This window comes from Aythya ferina (genome assembly GCF_964211825.1).
Source record: "Aythya ferina genome assembly, chromosome: 1".
NCBI lineage: Eukaryota > Metazoa > Chordata > Aves > Anseriformes > Anatidae > Aythya > Aythya ferina.
In genome coordinates this window covers 185,212,958-185,233,730 of record NC_140296.1, presented here as the reverse complement: position 1 = coordinate 185,233,730, position 20,773 = coordinate 185,212,958, and the positions used below count along the sequence as shown (strand labels likewise).

At 38.3% G+C, this 20,773-nt stretch overlaps 1 protein-coding gene across 4 annotated transcripts in view; it reads left to right on the top strand.

Moving 5' to 3' along the window:
* The window catches only part of GRM8 (glutamate metabotropic receptor 8), a 346,560-nt gene that overhangs the window by 110,730 nt on the left and 215,057 nt on the right, over window positions 1–20,773 (top strand). The window lies entirely within an intron of this gene.

Sequence of the window (20,773 nt, the reverse complement as noted above, 5' to 3'; positions counted from 1 at the left end):
CCCTCCCACGGGATGCTGTCCTTCCCAAACTGAGCCTGCCAGGGCTGCCCACAGGCAGCAGCACTCCAAGAACTGCTCCCACATGGTTCTGTACCATGGGGTCCATCCCCCAGGAGCAACCTGCTCCAGCACGGGTCCCCCATGGGCGGCAGCTCTCCCCAGACCTCCTGCTCCTGCGTGGGCTCCTCTCCATGGGCTGCAGCTCTGGCCTGGGGCCTGCTCCTCCGGGGGCTCTCCATGGGCCACAGCCTCCTCCAGGCCACATCCACCTGCTCCACCGGGGGCTCCTCCATGGGCTGCAGTGTGGAGATCTGCTCCATGTGGGACCCATGGGCTGCAGGGGGACAGCCTGCTCTGCCAGGGGCTCCTCCAGAGGCTGCAGGGGAACTGCTGCTGCGTGCCTGGAGCACCTCCTGCCCTCCTGCTGCACTGACCTTGGAGTCTGCAGAGCTGCTTCTCTATCCTCACTCCCAGCTGCTGTTGCACAGCAGGTTTCATATTTAATTATTTATTTACTTTCAGTTTCTTAAATCTGCTCTCCCAGAGGCACAACCAATGTCAGTCATTGGCTTAGCTCTGACCAGCAGTAGATCCCTTTTGGAGCCAGGTGGGGCTGGCTCTGATCTGATATGGGGCAGCTTCTGGGCTCTGCTCACAAAGGCCACCCCTGCAACCTTGCTAATATGAAGTCCTTGCCATGTAAACCCAATACAGGGGCTCAAACCCATGTTCATTAGCTCTGTTTTTTTTGATACTATTGCACAGTTGGAGCTACGAGGAGGCTAGATACATATTTCATGTTTTCTGTCATCACTTGAGAAAATCTGAAAGCTGTTGTCAGAGAAGACAGAAGTACTACATGACAGGTTAATGCACTAACTCAATATAAGGCATCCCTATTAAGGCAAGTTACTGTCCCCATTATGGAAGTCATTGCCAATGAGTATCACTAGACTTAGATGTTCACTGTGAGACATCCTCATTAAGTAGATCTCCTGAGTGTGTATCTTAATTGAATAGTGCATCTAATAATAGACATAGCAAGTCACTGGCTGGATGACAGAATATTCCCAATAAGAAGGAATCTTGAAATTTAGTTTATTCATTTATTATGAGCCAATGAGCACAGGAAGAAAGACAACCCTATATAACGAATTTTAAATTTTATCAGAAAATGTTCCTATTATTTTATTGGGTTTAATGCATTCACAGAACTTTATAGAAAAGTTAGAAAGAAGCTTCCAAATTGGAGATTGATTATGTCATAGATTAGTAACAGCTTTGGATTTTAACCAAGCAAATTGACAAAAACTGGTGAAACAACAATAACAACATGGTTGTCAATAAGTAGATAGAAACAACAGCCTTTACTGATACTACATGTTGGCAAATGATGAATATGTTACATGTCTCAGGTAGTAAAATCATACTTTCAAATATTTACAGCAGTGCAAAGTGAAATTTATTGAAAGAAAAATTGTCGGACATTCAGAGCAAGATATAGGGAAACATCTATGCTCTGCAGCTTTCACTAGATGTCACAAATGTGTTACTGCCAGCTCATGACCTGTGAGGGAGGGTATGGCTGAGATACTGGCAGGAGGCTGAGACCAAGCTGCTGGGAAACAGCAGTTCCATGTGAGAGGATCCAGGAACATCACCAGCTTCAGTGCACCAAGGAGACATATCTAAGGGGCCAGTGGGGACTGTGCAGTTTTTCCTGTGCCTTCTTATGTGCTGAGTACATTAAAATCAAACCTCATATCAGAGACCTGCCCTTGACAGGTTGCTGGATGGAGACTTTTGAGCATGAGACATTTTTTGGTAACCTTCTTATAAAGAAAAAAATCTTGATAGATCCCCCCAAAGCTCAATCTAATGGGATAGGAAGGAGGGTTGTCTCCTCACAGTCCCAGAGCTCACACTTAGAATGATTGCCTGGAAAATAAAAGAGGAGGAAAGAAGGCAGAGACACATCAAAAAGCACAGATGTGAAGGGACCTCAGAGATCATCCAGTTCAACCTTTCATGGTTAAAACGGGGTCTCAACAAGATTGTCTAACACGTTGTCTAGCTGAACCTTAAAAGTCTCAAGTGTTGCAGAATCCACCACAAAAGATTTGGAAGTTATTAAAGCACAGAATTGATGGGTCTATTTCAAGAATTGTCCCTTGAAATATTGATATTAAAAATTCTGGCCCTTGAGAATTTCAGTATGTGGTACTGTCTCATGAAATGAAGAAGCATCATTACATTTAGAATTCTCATCTTGCCAATCAAAAAGCAAAGCAAACAAAAACAAAACACAGTACAAAACATTCAGAAACTAAGGTTTTTAAAAATCATGCATATTTTCAGCCATTGTGTATCGCTGTTTCTCTTCCTCCTCCATCTCCCTCTCCTCCTATATTTGGGTGGTTTGGGAGATTGGGAAGAAGCAATATTGTAAACATGAAAATTATCAGATTTGTCCCTCATACCTGCATGGACAACTTTAAATATAATCAGGCCACATTTTTTTACCTGTCTTGTTATATATATATGAGAGCATATAATTGTATGTGCATAACCATAGATGAGGAAAAATATGTAATGCATATGGTTGCCCCCTCTATGATTCTAGATGGCTGAAATAACCACAGCTGTTGTGATCTAGTAAAGATTTTATAAATATAGGAAAACTATAAAAGAGGCTAGTGAAGCTTTTATAAATATAGTTTTTTTGTTTGCTTGTTGTTTTTTTTGTTTGTTTGTTTTAGAAAATCACTTAGAACCCATAATAAGAATCCAGTCAGTTGAAGTGTTGTTTTAAAGTGATACAGTGTTTTTCAAAAGACTGATTATGATACAGAATATTGTCTAAGATTTAGATTCAAGATTTTGTTTTCATTTCAAATTCTTGCATTTTCCAGTGCTTAGATTCAGCATTATATAGCAGATTATATAGAATTTAATCCTTATTGATTACAGCTGCGCCTAAAGCCCATATTCTTCCCATCTGATTTTATATCCCCTTACCTATATACATAAAAGTGAGAGAGAGAGAGATGCTTGTTTAGATTTTGGGTGGGTTGAGATGCCTGTGAACAATTTTTGTACAGTTAACAGAGACAAGAATGATAAGGGTGTCAATGTAGTCACCTACTTTGTCATGTACTTTAAGCTAGTCTTTGGGCCTGCATAAACAAATGACTATTTAGTCAGTATCAATTAAAGGAGTAAAAGAGAAATGAAGAAATCAAGACTGAAGTAAAAAAAAATATCCAACTGGCAAAGGTTTTATTGAGAGCATGAGCAAACAAATTGCCCATCACTTGTTAAAATATGCCATAAAAGTAATGGAAAATCATTTTTTAGAGTTATGTTAGTCACAGAGTTGTGCTAGGAATGTCTATGTGGTATTTGAAATGCCAGTAGATAGACTAATTGCTCATTCTGTTCGCTTACTGTCAAGTCTTATTCCTACCTATTAGTAGAGCTATACACATTTAGCTCTTTTAGGAACTAAAGTTTTTGTGCTATTGATGCCATTCCTTTCTTCACAGATATCTTGAATGTAGCCATATTACACTGTTGTTCTACTAAAACAAGGCAGGAAAGCTTATTGTGCTTTAGTTATTTCCTTTTGTTTACTCCTTTATGGGGTAAGATGTAGAAAGGTAATTATGATATCAAAGAAGTTAGCTGACATAAAAGGGAATTTCCTCTTCATGCTGATAGGGTCATGCATCATATACTACCTGTGGTGGGTTTGATCCTCTGCTGAGAAATACATTCTGCATTAGAATGAATAAATAAAAAAAATGTATTTGAAGAGACATGGGCTAAAGCCTAACATTATTTTCTAGAAATGTGAGCCTCTGAGTGTAATGAGCAATTAGGCTGAGAAAATTCGAAGGATAGGGTACAGTATAAATTCTATTGCCCTTTTAACCTGCAAAGATCAGCAGAAAATTTTCTTGTGTGTGCTTTTCTTTTTCCCTTAAAGGAAAAAAAATTGCACTCAGTAGGGATGAACACACTGCAGTTCACAACATGATGAGGCATTCCTTGGAACACTCTTAATTTAAGTGCTACTGGTTTGAGAATCAACAGAACATCTTTATTAGAGTATCTAAAGTAGCCAAATTAAATTTTAATCTTTGATCAACCCATCTTTAATCTGATCATTTCCCTAATAGAAAATCTAACATTTAATTATAGAGGCTTACATTAAAGTATTGAATACCAGAGGGTTCTACTGATCTTTTCTCTGCAGCTTTGAAGAATGGAAATCTTGCTTCTTTTGTAACTGTCATCAGAGAACTTTTGTTAGCTTCCTTGATTCCATAAAGCAAGCAATTTGTCCATGAGTCTTCTTTATGCACAAAAGGTGCTGCCTTTTCTTAACCTTTTAATCTTATATTTAGTCTTTGTAGCCTGAAAATAGAGTTAGAATACAATAATGACAAAGTTTTAAATGGCAGAGGTTAGAAGTAACTAAAAGAAATTATTCTTTAGCAAAGAATTACTGACAAAGTATTCTAAAGTAATAAAAGAAAAAAGGAAAAGGGGATCAGGATAGGATAACAATTTATTTGCGGATAGACGTCTATTTTCATCTTCAGAGAGAAAAAAATGTTGCAAGACAGAGATACTGTTAAACACAGAGAATTGTCATAATAGGTCATACAAACTTTGGCAGAGTGACTGACACACCAGAGGCCTGTGTGGCCATTCAGAGGAACCTGGACAGGCTGGAGAGTTGGATGGAGAGGAACCTCATGAGGTTCAACAAGGGTAAGTGCAGGGTCCTGCACCTGGGGATGAACAACCTCTAGCACCAGTACCGGCTGGGGGCTGACCTGCTGGAGAGCAGCTCTGCAGAGAGGGAGCTGGGCGTCATGGTGGACAAGTTAACCATGAGCCAGCAATGTGCCCTTGTGGCCAAGAAAGCCAATGGGATCCTAGTCTGCATCAGGAAGAATGGTGACAGCAGGTCAAGAGAGGTGATTCTCCACCTCCACTCAGTTCTGGTGAGGCCACACCTGGAATATTGCGTGCACTTCTGTGCTCTTCAGTACAAGAGGGATGTACAACTTCTAGAGAGGGTCTAGTGTAGACCCACGAAGAGGATTAAGGGACTGGAGCATCTGTCTTATGATAAAAGACTAAATGATCTGGCCCTGTTTAGGTTAGAGAAGAGGAGATTGAGAGAGGATCTTATCAACCTCTACTGAGGGGACAATGATAGGGCCAAACTCTTTTCAGTGGTGGCCAGTGATAGTACAAGGGGTAACAGGTATAAACTGAACCACAGGAGGTTTCATCTCCATATGATAGGACAAAGGATAATGGGTATAAATGGAACCACAGAAGGTTTGATTACCATGTAAGGAAGAACTTCTTTACGATTCAGGTGACAGAGCACTGGAACAGGCTGCCCAGAGAGGTTGTGGAGTCTCCTCTGGAGATATTCAAAACCTGCCTGGATGCCATCCTGTGTAACATGCTCTGGGTGACCCTACTTGAGCAGGGGGTTGGACTAGGTGATCTCTGGAGGCCCCTTCCAACCTCAACCATTCTGTGATTTGGTGTGATTCTGTGCAGTTGCATTTTGCTAGAGGGGGAGAAAAAATAAAAAATAATAAAATAATAATAATAATAATAAAAGCATAACCATCTTTCCTTTCTGGAACACACAATGCTTTCAGCTTTTGTTGGGCCACTTACCTGCCTTCCTCCCCTCAGGTTACCCAGTTCAACTGCTCTCAGTGTTGTCCCCTAATTGTAATGAATTCATATTGAGCTGGGCTAGTTCAAATAATGTAAATTGTAGTTTACCATTAAAGTACTACTACAAAAGTAGAACAAAAGCTTGGATCACATGCATGGATTGGGTTGTTATTATTATGCCATTGCAGAAGCAGCTGCACTGGCAGATCAGAAAAGGCAATGAACATGTAAGTGCTGCCTGTGGGGATGAGTGCAGGCGGTCATGTCCTCTGCTGGAGCCAGGTGGGGTGAAGCAGGATGTGTGATCACTGCTGTGGTGCTTCTGGCTCCCTGGGACATGGATTCAGATTTCTTTAGGTGCCTCCTGCTGGAAATGTACACGCTTTCAAGGTTCTTCTTATCTTACTGCATTTCAGATGTTTCTGACATCAAAATGTGTAGCTAAAGATATGAAGATAACCACCAGAGAAACTAAAGCAATGGACAGAACAGATATGTCTAAGTCACTTTGGTATAAATCAGCGCTGTTTTAATAAATATCTTAATGAGACCTTGCTATTATGAATGCCAACAATATTAAGGAATGTTGTGTTATATAGAATTTCTGGTGGGACATTCTGTACACTTCTTTTCACCCAAGACATGTATCTTTTGTGAGTCTTTAAATTCCATCTAGGAAAGAAGTATGGAAGGTGAGCTTCTTATCAGTTGTAGTATGGCTATATCTAATGTCATTTTTCTCCTTCCTTCTCCCACTCTGCTTTAAAACATCAGCTTTAAAGGCTTATTTTCTGTTAATAGGTGTTGAAAGAATGAAATGGGCTCTAGTGATGAGCTCACATACTAATTTAGAATGTTGTAAACTTTTTTCAGTCCATCTTTCAAACTTTGTATTTTCCATTTCTCCTGTATATTCTAGATTAATTGGGATAGAAAGTGCTAAAAGCTCTTTAGTCCACCATGGTAAGATTGACAAGACCTATAACACTTCAAGGTAGATTTTTGTTTATGCTCTTAGATACCTCCAATGACACTGTTGCAGTACTCCGAAGCACTCTGAGTGTTTACGCTGCCCTAGTTCTGTTTCTAATATAAATTCTTCTTGCTAAAATTTAGTCTTATTGCTTTTTGTCCTTTTTACTATGGGACATATCCGTGTCTTTTGTGTAAGGTATTTGATATAATATCACATTTCCTGTGTTACTTATTTTTGTGAATTAACAGATAGTTGTAATCTTTTTAAGTATGACTAATTGGACTGGAGGATTATTGATTTAAATGTAAGGGAAAGAAAAAAAAAAAAAAAAAAAAAGAACAGTAGGGAACAGTAGGCAAGATATCTGCTAAAACCAGGAGACTTACATGGCCATTTAATGATAAGAAATACCAGTGGAAACTTAAGATACTGATGACTGCCAGAAGTCTGCATGATAACAAATACTATTAAGAGTACCTTGCACTGGAGCCAAATGATTTGCTAAGAAAAGTGGAGAATTAGTACAAATGGACATTCATCAGGGAGCAGAGAGTTTAGACTTTTTTTTTTTTTTTTTTTTTTTTTGACTATTACAAAAGCTACATGACTGGATGTAATATATAGCCAATGTTAAGAAAACAAAACATTTATAACCTCCACATTTGTTGATAGGTGAACGTACCTATACTGGTTTTGTATTCTGGGTGTTTTGTACTTATGGTTAGTTTTATACAAACATCAATTGATAACAAGTAAATTAGGACATTTTCAAACACAGCTTGTATATGTATGTGAAATTTCATGTTCCCCAAATCAACAGACATCGTTATTATTGAGATGCTTTTAAAAAGATAAACTTTTCTACTACCACCCTTACTGAGTTCTCTTTCATTATATAATCCCAACAACAAAAATATTTATCAACATGAAAACCCTGTCATGTCTAAAGTGAGCATAGCTGAGATTTTTAGGGCTGGTGTATAAAACTACTTAATTTTTTATTTTTTTAAATTATTTTTCATTGAAGCACCAAGAAAAAAAATCACAGTGATTTGAAAAGCACCAGGAACAGGATTTCCTTGCAGTGCTCCTCATTTGTTCATAGGCTGCAGAAGACATCAGAGGCAGCCAGTTATACTCTTTAGTGTCTGGAAGGGTGTTTAAAGAAGCAGTGATGGTAGCACAGAGAAGATTAAGTGTGGATTCCATGAGCTGCCTTTACTTGCGTTCATGGTGCTAAAACATACTTGGAAATGATTCTCATCACAACTTGGCATGCACAGTGTAGTTCCTGTTACCTGTAAAAATGAAAGTAACTATTTTATTTTAAAGTCTGGGAAAAGGATGGTTTCTGCTTTGCTCTGGATGTTAGATTATTAGGTAGCACCATGAATCTCACAGACATGTTTGAAAAAAAAAAAATCAATGATAGAGTCATAGCATTAGCAAAACTTCTTTTTTTTTTTTTTTTTTTTTTTTTTTTTGAGGGAGTTCAGCAGCCCTTCTTCTGTTCTGCAGAGCTGTTGTAAAGCTGAAAGGCTGTTCATTAAGGAACACTCACCCTTTTCTATATCATGGATTCATAAGTCTGCAAACTAGTGAAATTTTTTAGCTCTACCATGCAGTTTCACAGTAGTTTTCCCAGGAAAGGCTGAAAATAGTTTGTGGAAATATTTCTTGTGCTATTTCTGGATTTTCTGCTGATGTGACATACTGCTTTGATGTCCCTTGCTACATAACAACATAATGTCATCTGCAATGACTTCACAGTACAGAGAAAATATGGAAGTTTGCAATTGTTTACCTGCTGTGCATATTGATGGAAAGTTTGCACTGGGGTAACTCATACTGTTTGTCATGGCTCCCATTAATCTGAGATGCACTCTGCAGCTGTGCTGGCAACACTTCAAACAAAGGAGATTCAGACCTCTGTAATTTCAAATGAAATAATGAATTTCTGCTAATAATATAATACTAAAAGTGGTATAACTTTCATTAGCACATTTTCAGCCCACATTTTATGGAGGGAAAAATAAATAAAATATCCTGAGCCAATTTGCAAAATTGTCACTGATTATGATACCTGTGTGGGTGCTCTCACCTTGGGAAAGGTGATAAAGCCAGTATCTATTAGCAATGTGGGAATCTTTCTGCTATGCAGCTCTGTTTTAATACAGTGCTGACAAATGTATTCAACATATTTTCATGCTGTCCTATATTTAGTGATTCTCTGTAGTATTTGCAGCCAGTAGCTGTATGCCTTTAGATATGCTATGCAGAAAAGAAAGGAAAATATGAAAGTAGGGAGGAAAACATTCTTTTAAAATAGAATTTGTTAGTGGAACAAAGGCAATCCTGTGCTGGTAAGTGGAGCAAATAAAAGTGATGTGATACAGAAAGATTGTTTTCTTCTCTCTTGTGCATTTGCCTTTTTAATTAAAATAAGTTAACAACCAAGTACTATTTAAAGCTCTTCTGCACATGCCACAGGGCTTTCAGTGTTCTGTCATGATGAATCAGCATGTATTGAAACATTGCTATGTCTGGCAGGCTTTGCTGTTTTGCGATAGTGTTGATTCAGCAAATGTGAGATAGGAAGCCAAGCAGCAGGGTACCATTAAGACATAAAATAGTTTCAGAGGCCCGTTGTTACCTTAATGGGATGAGCTGCTGGCAGAATTCATTCAAAGTATGAGGGGTAACCACTTAGTCCTCCACTCAGACCCATCTTGCACATTCACTGGCCTCATGGCATTCAACTGTTCATGAAGGATATGTACTCAAAACAAGGAGTGAAACTCTAATTATTGCAAGAATCAATATGTTTTGTTAGTGGATTAGAAGTAGAGATGTGACGACTCTTAAGGAATGACAAAGGTGGTGTTGACATTGCCTAGACCTTTTCTTTTATTATTAGTTGGTAAAAATCAATGGTGCTAAAAAAACAGATGAGTAAAAATTTGCAGTATGTATAGAAACTTTTCTACCAGTCTTAATTAACATTTTCTCACAGCAAAGAACTTGCTTCTAACAGTTTCTTGTAGATGAGTAGATAAGCTGTGGCCTTATGATTCAGAAACTTGAGTACGTATGTAAGTTAAAATAAATTAATCTCTGTGCTCAATATCTGGCACTTTAATTGATATCCCCATTATATGACATATGTACAGCAGGACCTGGGTTTATCTGTCTTTGGCAGTACTCCCATAGAATGATTTAGTTTAATTACCATCATCTGTGTAATCAGTGGGAGTTTTATGTAAATAAGAGAGTGAGATGAACATGTAGCAGTGAGAAAAAAAAATGTATTTTTTTAATGAATGATGGGATTAGGCTTGAATTATTATGTTTGCATTCCTTCTGCATTTGCTTTCAGAGGTGCTACATTGGGTTGTGTGAATCTCCATATGGGGACTTCAGGGCAATCACCAGAATTAATGTTGTGATCACAGTAAAAGTAAGTGTGTGTTGGGTATGTTAGTCTATAATGAGGCTAATAAATTACATGATGGAATACCCTGAGAAAAAAATCAGAGGTGACTTTATATCTTCCTTGCATGAATGGTGTCATGGCCTTCTGTCTTCCCTGACTTTGAACTAGCTTGTTAAGCAAGACAGAAACTTTGCTGTTTTCCATTCCACAGCACAGATGTTCAAAGGAGCACACAACGATCTTCTGTTAAATATCACACATGCTTCTAGAACTCTTAAAAAATAAACTAAATCTAATAAATAAACATGGCCACTCCCAATCATGCACTATCATTTCAGTCATGCATAGAGAGAAGCAGATGTATACAGCTGCTGTATTTACCAAGTCTGATTAGAAGTGCAGCAAGAGGCTGTCCTTGCTGGAAATTTCTGAGAATGGTCACATAACAAAATGCTTATTTTGTTAGCTCAAACTATTCTTTCAAAATGATTTGGGTTTTAAAAAATCAGTGAATTTGATGTGTTTATGCCTAACCTCTTGTTGGACTTCACCATCAACAGCTACTGGGCTTTTAAATATGTGATTTCAGGGAGGATTCAGTGGATGGATTGCCTCCCTGTTAGGAATGACTGCTTCCTGAAAAATTGGACCCAGTGAAAATGTTATTTCACCACTGCTATTAGCAGTAAAAATGATGGGAACATAAGTTTCAGTGAGCAGATGCTCACAGTAGGCAAATATCAGCTTCAAACCCAAATTTAGATAAGAAATCTAAATTTCTTGATAACCAGACATATTGTGTTTCTCTGTCTAGTCGCAGCTCCTGTCATTACTGTAAGTATTTCAGATAAAAAGAAGCATGTGCTTTCCGTGTAAATAAGAGATTAATGGCAGGTTTTCAGTATTGAAGATGTTCTTCAGTTTATAATAGCAGTCAAAGGGCTCCTGCAATTTAACTTCTTAATATAGCTTTTCCTCTCCTTCTTTTTCTTCCATTTCCTCCCTTTAGAAATTGAGCACAAGTGTCTATGACTTGTATCCAGCTAAGTGCTCTTCTCCAGATACACTTACATGGAATGCAGTTTTTCTGGAAAAGATTAGTCTCAGCATATGGTTGAAATGTAAGAAATCCCTCCCATCACATTTAGCATTTTTTTTTTTTCGCATTAATGCTAAGTGTTTTCTTACAGGGATTTTTTTTTTCTTCCTCAGTTTCCATCACAAACACTTTTTTTCTTTTTTACTTTTTTACATTTTACTTTATTCTTGAGTTAAAAGATAATGTGGATTGTACAGAGGTTGGATACAAATTACACAAGGCTTAGTCCTTAGGAAGTTCAGATGAGTAAGCAAAACCTAATGTTCAAGAGCTATTCTATTGTTAGCTCTTGCTGTTAGTCCTGTTAGTAATGGTTTTGTATTTGGAGTAATCAAATCAGAAGTTTGTTCCTAAATTGAAGCACATTGGTAGATCTGCCTGGTGGAAGTTGCAGTTTTGCTGAAATGCTTATGATACTTTGAATTCTTCTTTTGCATGAGGTCTAGTCTGGAATGCAATCTGTTCTCAGAGAGAGATACATTAAAAACTGCCTATCTTTTCTCAAAATGGGAAGACATTAACAGGTATAGGAGTCTGTATGCTGTATTGCCAGTTCACATGGCAACCAGTTAAGAAAAAAAAAAATAAATAAAAAAAACAAAGTCATAATATAAAAGGAAGAAATTAAAAAGCAAGGAGTTTGCTGTCTATATTTAAGGATACTCTATCTTTCTCTTCTACTTTATTCTGTTACTGTTTAGTAAAACAGATATGCAAATATTTCTGAACGTGGAAATATTTTTGAATTTGTAAGAGCAATGGTAAATATAATTTCTTTGTTGTAACTAGGGAAATACTCAGTTTTGGTAAGTTAGGAAAAGAATGAAGATTAATCTTACCAGGCTGCCTCAGACTTCTCAATGGAATTACTAATAGTGAAAGAAAACTGTCTATACTGCAGTCATAGTAGAGAGACGTCTCCTAATTTAAAGGGCAGGGGCACAACAATGAGAAAAAGTGTAGCAAATTGACTAAACTGTAATTGAACATTTTGAAATTTTAAATATATGCTGAAAAATTAACAGTAAAATCCTTTGGGTTTTATTCATGTGTCACTAAGGTTAGTGGTACAGTAGTATGCATATTAGAAAATTTTCAAACTTTGTATTTTAGCTGCAAACATTTTCCCCTGCTGGCAGGAGCTAAAATTAGAGTAGATACATTTATATTGTTATATAAATGCACATTTCGCAACAATTGCAGATGCTGCCTGTCCTTGGAGCAGCTCAAAGAGACATCAGTAGATACATGTGATGATTAGGGGAACTTGCATATGATACATGGAGTCCAATAAATATTACATGTTTATTATGTAGTCATGAAAAATTATCTTTTGTGAATACTTCTTGGTAAATGTTTACCTACATTTATTGGCAAGGTTTCCAACACATACCCTCCAGCCTGGGCACCATACTTAAAATTTAATGGCTGCTTTCACCAAGAATGATTATATGTGGTCCCTCTGCAGGGAGAGAAAAGGTGGAAAATTACTGAACGTGGAATGAAGAAACCAATTATTATTATTATTTTAAATTATTATTATTATGTCCCAGCAACACTTGAAAAGCCTAGGACAAAACACAACCAGTAAAAAGAGAGAAACTGATAGGTAGTTTGCCACTGAGTAACCTGTGTGTATGTGGCTCAGCTGTCAGTTTCACTAAAGTGAGCTGAGCTGAAAAGACTCTACGTCTCAGAAGTAACCCTCAGGATGCACCAAAATGTCACAAAGACAAGCTATTGTTAAAGGGATGTCAAACTCTGCTCATTTGCAGGACTTGCATGTGTCCATAACCATGTATTTTTCATGCTTTACTAGCAAACAATTTTCCTTTAATGTCTCTGCATTGAATGTTTCTGTTGTGACATAAGTTAATGAAAAGCTTCCCTTCTTCTTCGGCATGTGGGCTGGGGAGAGGAGCGGCTGGTGGCATCAGGTCAGCACAGGAACATGTGCAGGGAGGGCAATTCTCAGGCAAGCACCCCTTGATGGAGCCTAGAAATGCTCCAGGCTGTGGAGCAGGCTGGAAAATATCCTACAAGGCAGACATCAGTCAGGTACTTGGTGGAGCTCATATGTGGGACTGCAGCTGCTGCATGCTTGAATGCCTCTGCAAAGTAGAGCTTTAGGAGCTCTTCATGGTTTTTGCCATTATATGTAAGAGTGAGGAAGAGACACACAAAAATAAAGCCCACGCAAAAGGATCTTGTAAAAGATAAAGTGGCATCCAATGATTTTATGATTCAGTGGACGGTTGAAAATAATGCTATTGCTAAATCAATCTCTTGCTTGATTGCAGCAGTATGATGACATTTTGCAACTGCAAGTCCTATTGCAGTTGGTAGACAGCCATATCTTTGATGACTACTTTTAGTGTTTTAGCTTATAGATGCACTAGCAGCCAAGTGGGTCAGAAAGATTCAGTAACTTGTATTCTCTGTGAACATTTATGTTATCTCCACATCTCATCATCCCACTTTCTGCAGAAAGCAGACAGACACATACAGCACTTTCCAGTGGCATTTTCCAAAAGACTTACTTGTAGCTTTAACCTGCTTAAGTAGTATTTGCTGATAGGATGAACATCCTCTACATCCTAATGAATAACCAAGCTTCGTGGGTGAGACAGTGACTCTGTGGCTCTTTGATTCACCTGGGAGACAGTAAGCTTTGATCTCTGCCTTTTCTCTGATTACATTGATACATAGAAATGTACACACATCTGGGCAAAATTGCTTAAGCCTTGCTTGAATGAACACTGAGAAATATAAGGGGCTAAACCAAGTCAATGATACTGTTATGATATTTGCACACAAGAACTGGTGAAAAAAAAAAAAAAAAAAAAAAAGTATTGCCAGAACAATATTTACAACCTCTGTAAACATCAGTTGGCTTTGATAACTGCAGCAGAGAGTGTCAAAATTCTCCATTCTGCTTTGGGTTCAGATCATCTCCAAAACAATGGATTCTCATCTGAATTACCTTGAGCTAGAGGTGAAAGAGACTGCCACCTAAGTCACACTGGAGTCTACATGTATTTTATGGTGCTGGAAATCCTTTGAGAACAGTTCTCTTCTGTAAGGTTTTGATGGAAAAAATATCCTAAGCCTTAACTTTTGTGTTTCATGATTGTTTTTGATATTGCTTTTAGAATTGATATACCATCTGTGAGGGTAGGTAGCATCTTTTAGTTTGTGATTTCCTGACCAAGAGTCAAATTCACTCACGGACTTGCGAGTGATTAGCATACCACTCTAACTCCCCTAAGGATAATCTGTGTTTGCTTTCTTCTTAGTCTCAATGGGGAATATGGCCTTCTGCAAGGTCACAAGCACTCTTTCACCTTTCTTATGTAAACTTTAATATGCAGGGAAAGTTCACTCCTCTCCATACTATTCTAATTCAACAGAGCTAAGTCTTAAGTGAACAGTTATTTAGCCTAGTACCTGAAGTTGTGGAAAGAGAAAAGAAGTGAATGAAAACAAAACTGATTCATATATCCAAAGGCCAAAGAAATAGGCTTATAGGCTTTTCTTAAAGATATACTGTACATTAACTGTTACTGTGACTTACTTAAATATATATATATACAACTGTCTAATAGCGATACAATGGAAAGCTTTGGATTTTCTAATTTAGAGGCTTTGCTTGGATTTCTGTTCTATATGATGAAGGCAATTTATTTGAGTAATTAATTAAATTTGCTTCTGCACAATAGCTGCATGTTCCTACAGAAATTAGTTATTCCTGTTGGCCCATATTTTTGCATTTCTTTCACTGAAGTAGAGAATCATTTTTCTAAAATAGCTGGGCTTTTTGTAGTACCAATAGTTGATATGTTAAATAAGCACTGGACCTTTAAGGTTAGTTGATTGCTGGCTGTCTCACACATTGTAATCCTTAGCTAATGCTGTGTTTGTGTGGCTGACTGTACTTTAGGTTGCTTAATAATGACTAAAATTGCCTTTACTCAAATGTGTTTTAATTATGTTTCCCTATAGGCCAAACTACAGTATCAAAGTATATGAGTCTGAGTCTTTTATGGTTTTTTGTATAATGAGCAGAGGCAAAGTCTTTAGCACAAATGGATTACAATTCCCAATACTAGATGAGAATGCTTTAGAACTGCAGCATGCTTTTCCTTTGTTTGACATCCTCTTGTCCTCAATGTTTTTCTAATCCTATTATTTCCTTTCTTCAGAAGTACAGAATACTGTAGCTGCATCCCTGAGAGGAAAGGACAAACTGACAAGATCACTTGCTGCATTATGCTGTGTTGATAGATTGTTTAAATCCTGCATTTGTAATGCAGATGGAAATAAACAGTTTCTGAGCAAAAGCTGATTAAAGAATTTAGTCAGAATTTTGTATCACAAAGAAATTGCTTACTAAAGTAAAATAAAAACAGTGATGGGACCCAAGTGATTAAGCAAAAACAAACGAACAGAAAACCCCAACCCAACAAACCAAAAACAACAACAAAAAAAATAATAAAAAAAACATAAACGCCTCACCAGATACAAGACCCCACAATGACCAGTCATGCATCATGATGAATTCACTCAACTCTATTAATGTAGCATGAGGGTAAAAGATGCTGAAATGCTAACACCATGGGTTCACACAGCATTTAGCAGACTGGAACTTCATTTTTTTAAAGGCAAGGAAGCCCTACGGTGAAGATTACTCTAACGAGCTCTGAAGCAGGATACGTTTCAAGGAAAACAATCTTGAGAGTCACTGTGTAAAAAAACATTTGCTTTCCTCATTTTCTGTCATTATTCATATGCAGAAGCTGTGGACATAGATGAGATACTCAACTCCTAATTAGAGCTGAACCCTTCCATTCTCGACCTTTTGGCAGATTTGGGCTTAGAGTCCAAATCCTATATTGATTTTTTGATTATTTGAGTTAGCCGTGGTTTCCGTGTGGGGATATTAGAATTCCAACCAGACATGGGTGTGAGCTGTTATTAGCCCAGATAGTGATCTGGCTTCTAAGCTATTGTTTCTGCAGAGCTGTCTACCATCCACAAACACATCAATAAAGCATATTTATTGAATTTCATCTGTTTTCTCAAATTTTATGTCATTTCTTTCTTCTATTTACCATGCATTTATAAGCTTTCATAGTAATGATCTGGTCTTTAATATATTGCATTTGGTTTATTTTGGGTTGTCTTCTGAAATGCCTCACAGGGTCTTACATTTTTACTTCACTTTCTATAGAGAGAAATCTAAGTGTATTGTTAAAAGTTTAACACCGGAGGCAATCTGTGAATTTTAGACTACAAGCTGAATTTATGACTTCAGCTGAAAAATATGTATAAAAAGTCTTAACTGAATAAGATACCGAAAAATAAGTGATCATAGGGAAAACACAGAGGAATACAGACTACTTTAGGTAGCAACAGATGTACAGTTTTATACATAGCTTTTTGATATTCTGGCAGACAGTTAAAGACAGCACTAATTGAAGTGATTTCTTCTGGAGAGGCAGTCATGACAAAGCATCCACCAGGCAGTACCAAATCCACAGACATTTGCAAACTGTTGGAATGCCAGCCCCAAACCAAAAAGCAGCTGCGATGGTAACAGCACAGAGTTGTCCTTTGATGTAGCAGCCAGTGCCAGCTCAGAGCCTCCCAAAAGAGCAGGTGAAACCGAATTTTGTTCCACTGGAAGTGATGGAGGGGCCTGACCAGGGCCCTGCTGCTTCTGATGTGGGCAGGAGAGGGGGAGGCTGGAGCTGAATCAGGAGGCTGAGGAGGAAGACCCAGAAAGGCAGTTGTGTTTTTGATGGTGAGGGTTACAGGAGGTATCACACATCAGTCCCTTATGCTCAGAGGGGCCTAAAGCTGTCCCCATGCTTCACCCCCCCTCGCACTTCCTCCAGCTTGGTGCAGCAGCCGCAGTGCGGCCTGGGCTCCAGCCCGGGCTCAGTAGGGAGCAGGACCACGGGCACTGCGTCATCCCTGGCTGCCTTCTGCTCTGCGCACTCCGTGTCCTCTTAGCAGTGCTCCTGTCACATGGCCTGAAATGCAGACACCGGCTAGGTGTGCTAACAATGCTGAGGAGCCTGTGCCCATCCATACAAATCGAGATTTTTGGACTAAAAGCACCCTGTGAAGGCACTTATATGATCATTGCTACTTTAGTATCTGTGATCTTTGCAATAGTGATCCTTGCAGCTACCTCTGAAGGTGTTAAGTATTTCTTTCCGCCACGGATGAAAAACTTCTGGGACAGAGATGTGCCTCAGGAAACAGGAGAGACAAAATAATAGAGCAGAGAGCTGAATCCAGGTCACAGCCTCGCCTCCTGGCCAGGAGGATGGCCTGTGTTTGCTTGCAGCATCACACGTCTGCCTGGGTCTGCATTGAAGCACTGTGGGTCTCTGTCAGTGCCCCTAATTCTGACCTGGTGTCCCAGAATGTCCCTCAGCTCCATAAGTGTGAATGACAAACACCAGCCACTGTCATGGCCAGGAGGATGGATGGGTGACTCCAACCATAAACTGACATGGGCCTTTTTGTAAAGCCTCTGGGGTTTATTCTTCTCTCTGAAATATTATCTATTTCTTAGCTAATTAAGAAGCTTCTAATTTCCAGCCTGAACACATTCATAGTCTCTGTCTGTCCATTTCTGCTTGTGTTAACATTCTGTTTATTTAAATAGCCCTTTTGTCTCACAGTATTTTTTTCTCGCTGCTGAGAGAACCTGATGACCAGAGCAGGAATTGAATTTGGGGGCTACAATTCAGTACAGAAATTAATCCTGAGTATTTTTAATGGAACTGTTGTGCAGAATTTATGGAGACAGATATATCTGAGTAACTTTAAAAAAGTTAATGTAGAAGACCTCAGACCCACTCTATAAGAGGTGGGTATTTTACCACCTCATAGAATACAGCCACTTGCAGCATTGGTGCATCTCACTCCTGAGAGGCCTTTTTTATTTGACATTAAAGTGTTGCGTGTTTTTTTTTTTTTAATATATATATTATATATAAAAAATACATATATTTTTTATAACCTAAAAGCATAACAAAGTTCAAAATTTGAGTACAGTTTTGTACCTCATTTTATGTTTATTGCTGCAGTGGCCCTGAGTATTTGAAAAAAACATCTCAGAATCACTGACTGAACATGTAAGTAGTGTTTTTTATGTGCCTCTACTTTCAACATCCAGTAAAATGGCTTAAAATAAGAAGAAGCTGAATTCACTGTACATTTAAAAAACTTCGCTCAGTACCAACCATTGCATGGCTACAGCACAGTTCCATGAATAGTAGAACTTACAAAGATTGTTTTCCTATGAATTTGAATTTTCGTATTAATAGATTTGTGTCAGTAGTCTTAGCAAACCTTATTTCTCTTCTTGTTCCCACATATAAATTCCCTGGATTTTTTTATACATGAAATACAGGTCTGCCTTGCTTTCCCATTTCCTAATTTAAAAACACCTTGATAAATTTTGTTGAATTCTTTCAGTCTGTTTGCCAATTATGAGATGCATATGGTAAAATTGCTTTATTCTTAATTCCAAGAAAAAAAAAAAAAAGGAGGGGGGTGGGAGGGGCGGTTGTTCAGATAGAGTGTTGCATTATATTCAAAACAGTTAGATGATGTTATAGCTGGACCCCTCTCAACAATTTACCAAAGGTTGTGAGAGTCTGGACAGGTCCCTGCTGATGGGAAGCTAGCCAACATTATACCCATCTACAAAATGGGCATGACAGAAGACCCAGGAAACTACAGACCTCATAATTTAATCTCAGTGCCTGGAGAAGATTACCCTGGGTGCAACTGAAAGGCATTTCAAGAACAAAATTATTATCAGGCATAGTTATCATGGGTTCACAAAGGAAAAGTCCTGCCTTAGTAACCGTATCTCCTTAGTAACTGGATCTCCTTCTTTGAAAAGGTCCCCCTGCTTAGGTGGATGAAGGGACATAATCTTTCTGGATTTAAGTAAGGTCTTTCATGACCTTACTACTATCACTCATGTTATCCTTCTGGACAAATTGTCCAACTGTGAGATAAGCAGGTTCATGCTATGGTGGTTGATGAACTGGCTGAACAGCAGAATTCAAAGAGTAGTAGTGCATCTGGCTGCATCTGACTGGTGGACAATCACTAGTGGTGCTCCCCAGGGCTCAGTTCTAGGGATGGTTCTGTTCAATATTTTTATCAATGATCTCTATGCAGATCAATAATGCCCTCATTAATATGCTTTAACTTTCGGTTAGACATGAAGTGGCCAGGCAGGTGGACCAGATGATCTTTGAAGGTCCCTTCAAACTGAACCACTTTTCCCTTCCCTTCCCTTCCCGGTATACATAGCTGTATTGACAAACAAGGAACTATGTTGATTGCCACCATTCAAGGTGTATTCCCATGCTGTCTAAACATTATCAGTGTGAGATTTTGCCTGAAACTTAAATCACTTCTTCCCTGGCTGAAAGCATGACTAGTACAGTCCAGCCCTCAGTGAGTGTGGGTGACCTGCAGTAGCTGCTAGCTTTGAAGAGTTTGTAGGTTGTTGTGAACATTTCCCACCTGCATCATTTGGTTGTTATGACGCTGCCAGAGCACTAGACTTCTTTTTAATGACTATAATGAATTTATCCTGTGCTTAAAGTTAATCAAATGCAAGTGTGGTACTGAGAAGGGTGTATAACACATTGACTGCACAAATCTCTAATATGCATTTGGCTACTGTTAGGTGTTATAGAAGTCTTATAGCTTTCATCTCCTGATACCATCAGGGCTTAATTTGAATTTAAGAAGTATTTATGTGGGAAAAAAATAAAAAATAAAAATGATAAAACAATCCTTGTGGCAGCAGAGGGAATATTACTGTAGCGAGTACTTTTAATATAATAATCTATAGTACTTTTAATTTAACTTATAAATGCGCAATACAAAACTATATGTTCAGTGTATTTTGTAGAGTATTTCAGAAGGAAAATATTTGCTTGATTCTGAGTTATTAGTTTAACCCTCTGGATGTTGGTATTAAAACATTTAATTCAAGAAATGGCAATATAATGTAGGCACACTTAGATCTTGTTTAGATTCTGCATATGCCTTAAGGTGCAGAAGAATCTCAAACAATTGAAATGAAGAGGCAGTGTAATGAGGAGGCTCTCTTAAATTATGCAGTGCTAGTATTCTCATTCCTAAGATTTTGTGTGTGCTACAAAGAAGCTTGCCAACTGTGCTAAAGCAAAATGGGATGATTGAGGAAAGCAGTGGGTGGGAGTAAAACTTTCCCAGAAGAAATACAGAAGTAAAGGGAAGGGTGGGCACCCAAGAGGAGGGGGAAGAAAATAAAGTGAAACATGAAAGTTCTGGTTGTACAAATAAAACTGTCCCAGGGGCTGTTTATCACGGTGTATGATGATCACTTGTCTAAATCCTGATGCATACTCTTCTCAATTGTATGAGAGTTTTGCATGCATAAGAGGGGCAGGATTTTGCCCCATATGGCTTATAACTTTTATCTTCAAAGGTCAATTTTGCATTGCTAAGCCAATTCTTCATA